Below are 6,760 nucleotides of genomic sequence, written 5' to 3'. Positions count from 1 at the left end.
AGGACATTCCATAGGTAAGATAAATATTCTCTATCTGATAATAATTTACTATTAACTAATAAATCAAGTTAACAAAAGTTGAACATATGCAAAATAAATATGACTAACTTTGTTTGAAATAAACCGTTCTTTTTTATCATATTGTGTTGATTAACAGGGCATCCTTAGTTTTTAAAGGCACTAGACGTATCGAGGCGCAAGAGGTCTCTGGAGCCTAGGCGCAAGGCGAAGGCGCACACCTTTTGTAGGCAATGCGTAGTTTTTATGTTAAAAAGTTAAATAATTTATTCTAGAATATATTCACACTCATTACCCACTATTTCACTCCAAAAACACCTAATCTCCTCTCCACACCCTTTCCTTTCACCATTGTTTGTCCCCTCCTAAAGAGTCAAGACTCATTTACCCTAGTTTCTAAAGTATTTAAACATAGAGTTAAGGTTATCTTAATTTAATAAGAAAACATGGATATAGGACAATTACATAGTCTTCATGAGCAATAATTTATATAGTTCTCATGAGCAATAATTTATATTTAATTATTTTATTTAGTTTTAAATGTTATAAATTAATTTTATTATCAATTTAAAATCTTATATAACTCTAAATTATTATAAAATAAAATGTATATTTAATAAAATTTATTAGTAAATATTATTTAATTTGATACTTTATTATTTTAAAATTAATTATATATACTATTACATAAATTAATTAAGAAAAAAACATAAAGATGTTATAAAAATATTGTACTTTATTAGAAGCAAACAAAATGTAAACGAAGCTCTAATGGGCTTGTTATAAATAAAAAAAACATTAGAGTTGGGCTATTGGTCTCAGGTGATTAATAGAATATGTGTTAGGTTAATATGTGCTAGGGTTAAAGGGAATGTAAAAAGGAGCTAAGTTTTTCAATCTATTTTTCTTATCCCTAAAGTGTCGGGAGTGCGCACCCAACACATAGGAGAAAAAAACCAGAAACACACGCTTGAGTAAGCTTCTGGTACTGCGCCGCACCCATCTTACCGAAGACGATTTTCTTCGCACCTACGTGCGCCCAACGCCTTATGCACACTTTTGAAAAACCGGAAGGCATCTAAAGCTAAAAACACACACACAAAACAAACCTAGGATCGTTTTGTAAATTGGTTGATCAACCAAAAGTTGGTCAAAATACAACTAGAACTGCAAATGGAAGGCACATAACAATTAAAAAGTCAATTAGAATCTTGATATGTTGAACTATATTTTGCTATAACAATTAAGACAAAATATTTTTGGACTTGAATTGAATTTATTCAAAGTTTTCAAAAATAATTCAAAGTCATTAAAGCTTGGAATTGAGCACAAAACAATTTTCTGTACTAGCAATACTGACATTGTTCTTACAGTATCGATATCTCATGAATATTACCGCTAAAATATAAAATATATACACACTAAAAACAACTCCGAGTTCATAATTTCACTAAGATTTATTAGCAATACTACTTGTGCTCAAACATATAATTTCTAAGAACAACAACGATTTTTTTAACCACTAAAATAAATTGATTTGTATTACAGATATTTGAATTTAAAGAAGTTATACTATAGATATTAGTTTTTTATATTATTATAACATAATATTGTATCATTAGTTATTGTTAATTATTAATAACATATTATATGATATATGGAATTAATGAATGGTATTTTGTTCAGTCTTTTAATTATAAAAATTTATTTTAATATTTTTTATAACAACGTTAAAAAATTAAACAAAATCAACTTTAAAATAAACAGTAATTCATGATTTATTTTAAAATTATAAGAAAATTCAAAATTATAATTTTAAGAAATTTTCTTTTACAAATTATAAAATTTTAATAAAGCTATACATAGTTCTCATTAATTACATTCTCATTCTCCATTTAGTATATAACAAAATATAATGATCAATACATTCTCATTATTATTCACGGTTGGTATTCTCGTTAGTTACCTGTCCAAAAAGCATGATGTCTTTCAATAAATAATTTAAAAATATATTGTTTTATATAATAATTTTAAAATTATATATATATAGAAAAACCAAAAGCAAACATTCGTTCAAAAAATGAGATTTGTTCAAGTTTTATATTTTTTAATTAATATGACGTGGATAAAAAGGTAATATTTACTTATAGATTTTAAAGTCTCAATTATTTGATATTAAACGCATATACACTCTTGTATACGTGATGTTCAAACCCAAGACTTCAAGAAATAATAATAATTCCTTAATCACTAAGATCGTTTGATTCATGTTCAATCTTTATAGTTTACATCATCTAGTGTGGGCCTTTAATGAAATGATTATGACTTTAGGGGGTGTTTGGTTCATAGAATGTAGGATTACCTTTAACAATAGGATTACAGGAATATAATATCATTTGATATATTATTGGGAATGTTATATTATTGTGTTTAGTTTGTTTGCCTGGAATATAAAATTATAATGTTTGGTTGAAGGAATGAAAGATAATTGAGGTGTTTATTTTACCAAATTGTCCTTGTGATATATTCCTTTTTTAATAAGTTGAATCATGAATATTTAAAAAAAATATTTATATAGATTAATAGAAAATATATTATTTTATTATTTTTAATTTATATGTTTTTTATAAAAAATAAATTCATAATATATATATACCTTTTGTAAAATTAAAAGATAAATGAGTAGAATAAGAGAGTAAATATACTTTGTTTCAAGGGTATTTTAGTATAAATTGTTGAGAAATAATAAATACCTAAGTAGTGAGAGCGATTGACATTCTAGTAAAACACCCACAAAATTTCACTCATGAAAATGATTTACTACTCCCTGTTAAGAATCTTTTTAATCTAAACATATGCATTATATTTTGAAAGAAAGAAAAAAATTCCTCTTAAAATATTGTCTTTTCTACCATCCAAATAGCCCCTTAATGCGTAGCGCCTAGGACCAGATAGCACCACTCGACGTTTTGACATCCATTTTTTTTATTTCATACGTCGTTTGTTGTTAATTAAAATTCTAAACATTATCATCATAACAATCTTAACAAGCTAGGAATGAAAGACGCTGAACATACTTTAAATTTGGGATTATTGGAGTACCCTAAACCACCCATCTCTTAGATTATGCTAACATAAATATAATTTTATAACTGATAATTTTTTGGTATAAAATCAAACAATTTCAATGATTAAAAAATTATTGTTAGGTTCAAAATATTAAGTTCAAACACAATATCTATAAAAGTGTTTGAATATATTATCAAATGTTTGAGAAATTTTCAAATAAATAATACTTTATAATTACACCATATTAATATTAATAAGAAAATAATGCAATATACACATTATCCTCATAAGCATATCATATTACAAAAAAAAACACCCTAAACTGATCAAACTCGGCAGTCCCGGAAATTTTTCTTTTTTATTTTTAAAATTTAATATAATTTTAAATAAAATCATTAAAATTTATTTATTTTAAGATCGAATTTATACCAAACCTATTTATCTATTAATCCATTCATCACTTGCCTTTGAATCATTCTTTGACAATTATATATTACGTAAAAACATTGACAATACATGTATATTTAGATATATATTTACATTTGCCTTTATATAGTGTACATGTTTAGGGAAAATAATTCAAATTACAAGTTTAGACATTAAATATATTTTTATGAATTTAAATATTATAAATTTAGATATTAAAATTACTAGAATAAATACAGAAACACACCCCAGTATCCATTATTCAAATACTTATTATTTACACAAATACATATTATGGATTCAAATATGTAAATCTAACTTTAAATTAGAACGAGTCAGATGTCATCAGATGTTTAGTTCTCAAAAGTGAGCCTAGACATCTCTGAGACATTGGGCATCGAGCAAAATGTCATTAGAAAGATAAGCTCAACACAGAACGAGAAGCCTCTTAAATGTACGCTTCAAAGGATTTTTGACATAGGTACGAAGCGCACGCTTCTGTCGTCTTAATAATAAAAGATAAATTTATCTTCTCAATTGATCTCTTACCTCTTCAACGGTTTGTCTGTTCCACCAATAACATACCATTAACACATTTTTTGATCAAAACAACAGCTCTCTCAATTATTTTTTCTCTATGTTTTAGTGTAAGAAAAGGAACGACCAGGGCCGGCCCTGGGCGGGTGCCCCATAATTCTAATTTATATTAATTTATCATATTTTAATAAACTAAATTAAAAATATTGCAACCTAGGGCCCACAAATATTAATTCACTATTTTCTTACATTAATGCAAGAGGGCCACAAATAACGTTAAAAACTGTTATTTGTTATCAAAATTCAAGAAAATCTTACTAACATTCAAATTCATAATGTTTATCAACGGTTACTTTTTATTCCCTATAAATGAGAGGAGAACATTAAAGTAAAGTTGACTTATTTCTTATTGTTCTCAATTTTTAATTTCTCACAATTCACAAACACAAAATCACAATTACTTATCATCAAATTGTGGTCATTGAAGATATTTTTAAAATCCTAAGTAAGTTCATGTTTCCAAATTCTTTTTATTTTTATTTTTATATATTTCTAAATTCTAGATAAACTTATTCTTTTTTTGTTTCATAAATTTTGGATATGAAATGTCAAACGTGGATATGCAGATACTTCATCTTCCTTCTAAGTTCAATCATTATGGTGTTGCGAATTTGGAGTATAAATACTTCGATCGAGGATCTTCCCATTTACAGGTGTTATTGTTCTTTTCTACATTAGTTGCATTATTATATAATGTTGCCTAAAAAACATTTGTCTAGTAGTGAAAAAAGAAAAAAAAAGAAAACAAATAGATGATTTAATAGAATCACAAAAGAGAGCTCTTGATAAATTCTTTAAAGGTGGAGTAGGAGAGCCTTCTAATAAAAATTTAAATGATATTGCTGGGAATTTAAATAATCTTGATAGTTCTTCAAATTGTTCCAATCTAGGTGTTACTGATGCAAATTACCATGATATCCTAAATCATATAGATGGTGACATTTCTAATTTAAATGTCCATAATCATGCACTAAATGAGTCTAATGTTGAAGATGTTGGGATTGATCAACACTTAGTCCGTGCTGTGGACATTTATGATCCTAGAAATTGGGGTAAGCTTGATAATAAATCTAGAGATATTTTAGTTGAAAAAGGGCCTATAAGAGAATTGAATTTGAAATTTACCTTAGCCAATAATTCTAGGCATTTTTCATATGCTTATTTTTCTAGAAAGTTGAGTAATGGAGATATTAGCGATAGAAAATGGTTGGTCTATTCTAAACATGTGAACAAAGTTTATTGTTTTTGTTGTAAATTGTTTACAAAGCAAAACAAAAAGAGTTATTTAGCAAATGATGGATTAAATGATTGGAAGCATCTTAGTGAGAGACTCGAACAACATGAAAATAGTATTGAGCATATGACTAACATGAATATTTGGAGTGAATTGAGTGAGATTAAAAACTAATCAAACACTTGATAAATATTTATAACAAGGAATTTCAAAAGAGAAAGAACGTTGGAGGCAAGTTTAATAAGAATAGTTTGTGTTGTAAAATGTCTTGCTAAAAATAATTTAGCTTTTCTAGGATCTAATGAGAAAATTTATGATGAGAATAATGGAAATATTTTAGGATTAATTGAAATGATTGCTGAATTTGATTTGCCTATGCAAGACCATATTAGACGTATTCAAAATGAAAATATTCATTATCATTATCTTAGTCATAACATTCAAAATGAACTAATCTCTCTTTTGGCCCATAGTATTAGAACTTCTATTCTAAAGATCATCCAGAAGGCAAAGTATTTCTCTGTTATTCTTGATTGTACCCCTGATGTAAGTCATCAAGAACAAATGACTCTAATAGTATGATGCGTATGTCAACAATGGTTTTCGTCCGAGTGACTTTATATATATGTAATAAATATTATTATATTTATAATTATATTATTATTCTTAATAATTACAATTTTACAAGACCAAAATGCATTAAGCTTGGAGGCTCGATTACAACCCTAAACCTATGTTACAACCAAATTTGATCCAAGTAGCCCCAACAGGCTCGGTGAAGAACCAGATTTGGACCAAATAGCCCAATAGGCCCAAGAGTAGATCCAAAGGCGATTAGGGTTTCACGCATGTATCTCCAGCACCGCTCTTCCTCAGCCGTCCGATCTAGAAGTGAATCAACAGTCATTAGTTTAGCCAGCAAAACCCTAGGGTTCTCATTACAACCTTAGGGATATTACGGTGCCGCCATAGTGGTACGATGCCTCCGCCACCAAACGCTCCAACCAACAGTAGCCACGATGGTGCCATATTATCGCCATATTCGCAAGATATGTGTAACATCCTCCATGCCGGGTTAGTGATTAATTTGTAAAGTTTCAGCATTTGGTGATTTAAGTAAAATGATGGAAGAGTTCAATGACCTATTTGAGTTATTTGGTGTAGGATTGAATTATAAAGAATGAAAATTAAGAGGGTAAAAGAGTATTTTAGTAAGAGTAATAAATTAAATATTCCTTAAGGTGATTTTATAAATCACATGGAAAGCATTTGAGATAAACAAGGTTCCAGACATTTCTCTTCTTCTTCTTCTTCTTCTTCTCCAACCGTGAAGCTTGCAAGCAAAGGTGAGTTGTCTTCTTTTGGATTAATTCTTATGAGTTAAGCATGGGTTTGGTTAATGAAGATTTAGGAAAT

The sequence above is a fragment of the Hibiscus syriacus genome, unplaced genomic scaffold, assembly GCF_006381635.1.
Source record: "Hibiscus syriacus cultivar Baekdansim isolate YM2019G1 unplaced genomic scaffold, ASM638163v2 tig00111330_pilon, whole genome shotgun sequence".
In the NCBI taxonomy this organism is placed as follows: domain Eukaryota; kingdom Viridiplantae; phylum Streptophyta; class Magnoliopsida; order Malvales; family Malvaceae; genus Hibiscus; species Hibiscus syriacus.
Note: the sequence above shows the minus strand (reverse complement) of the source record.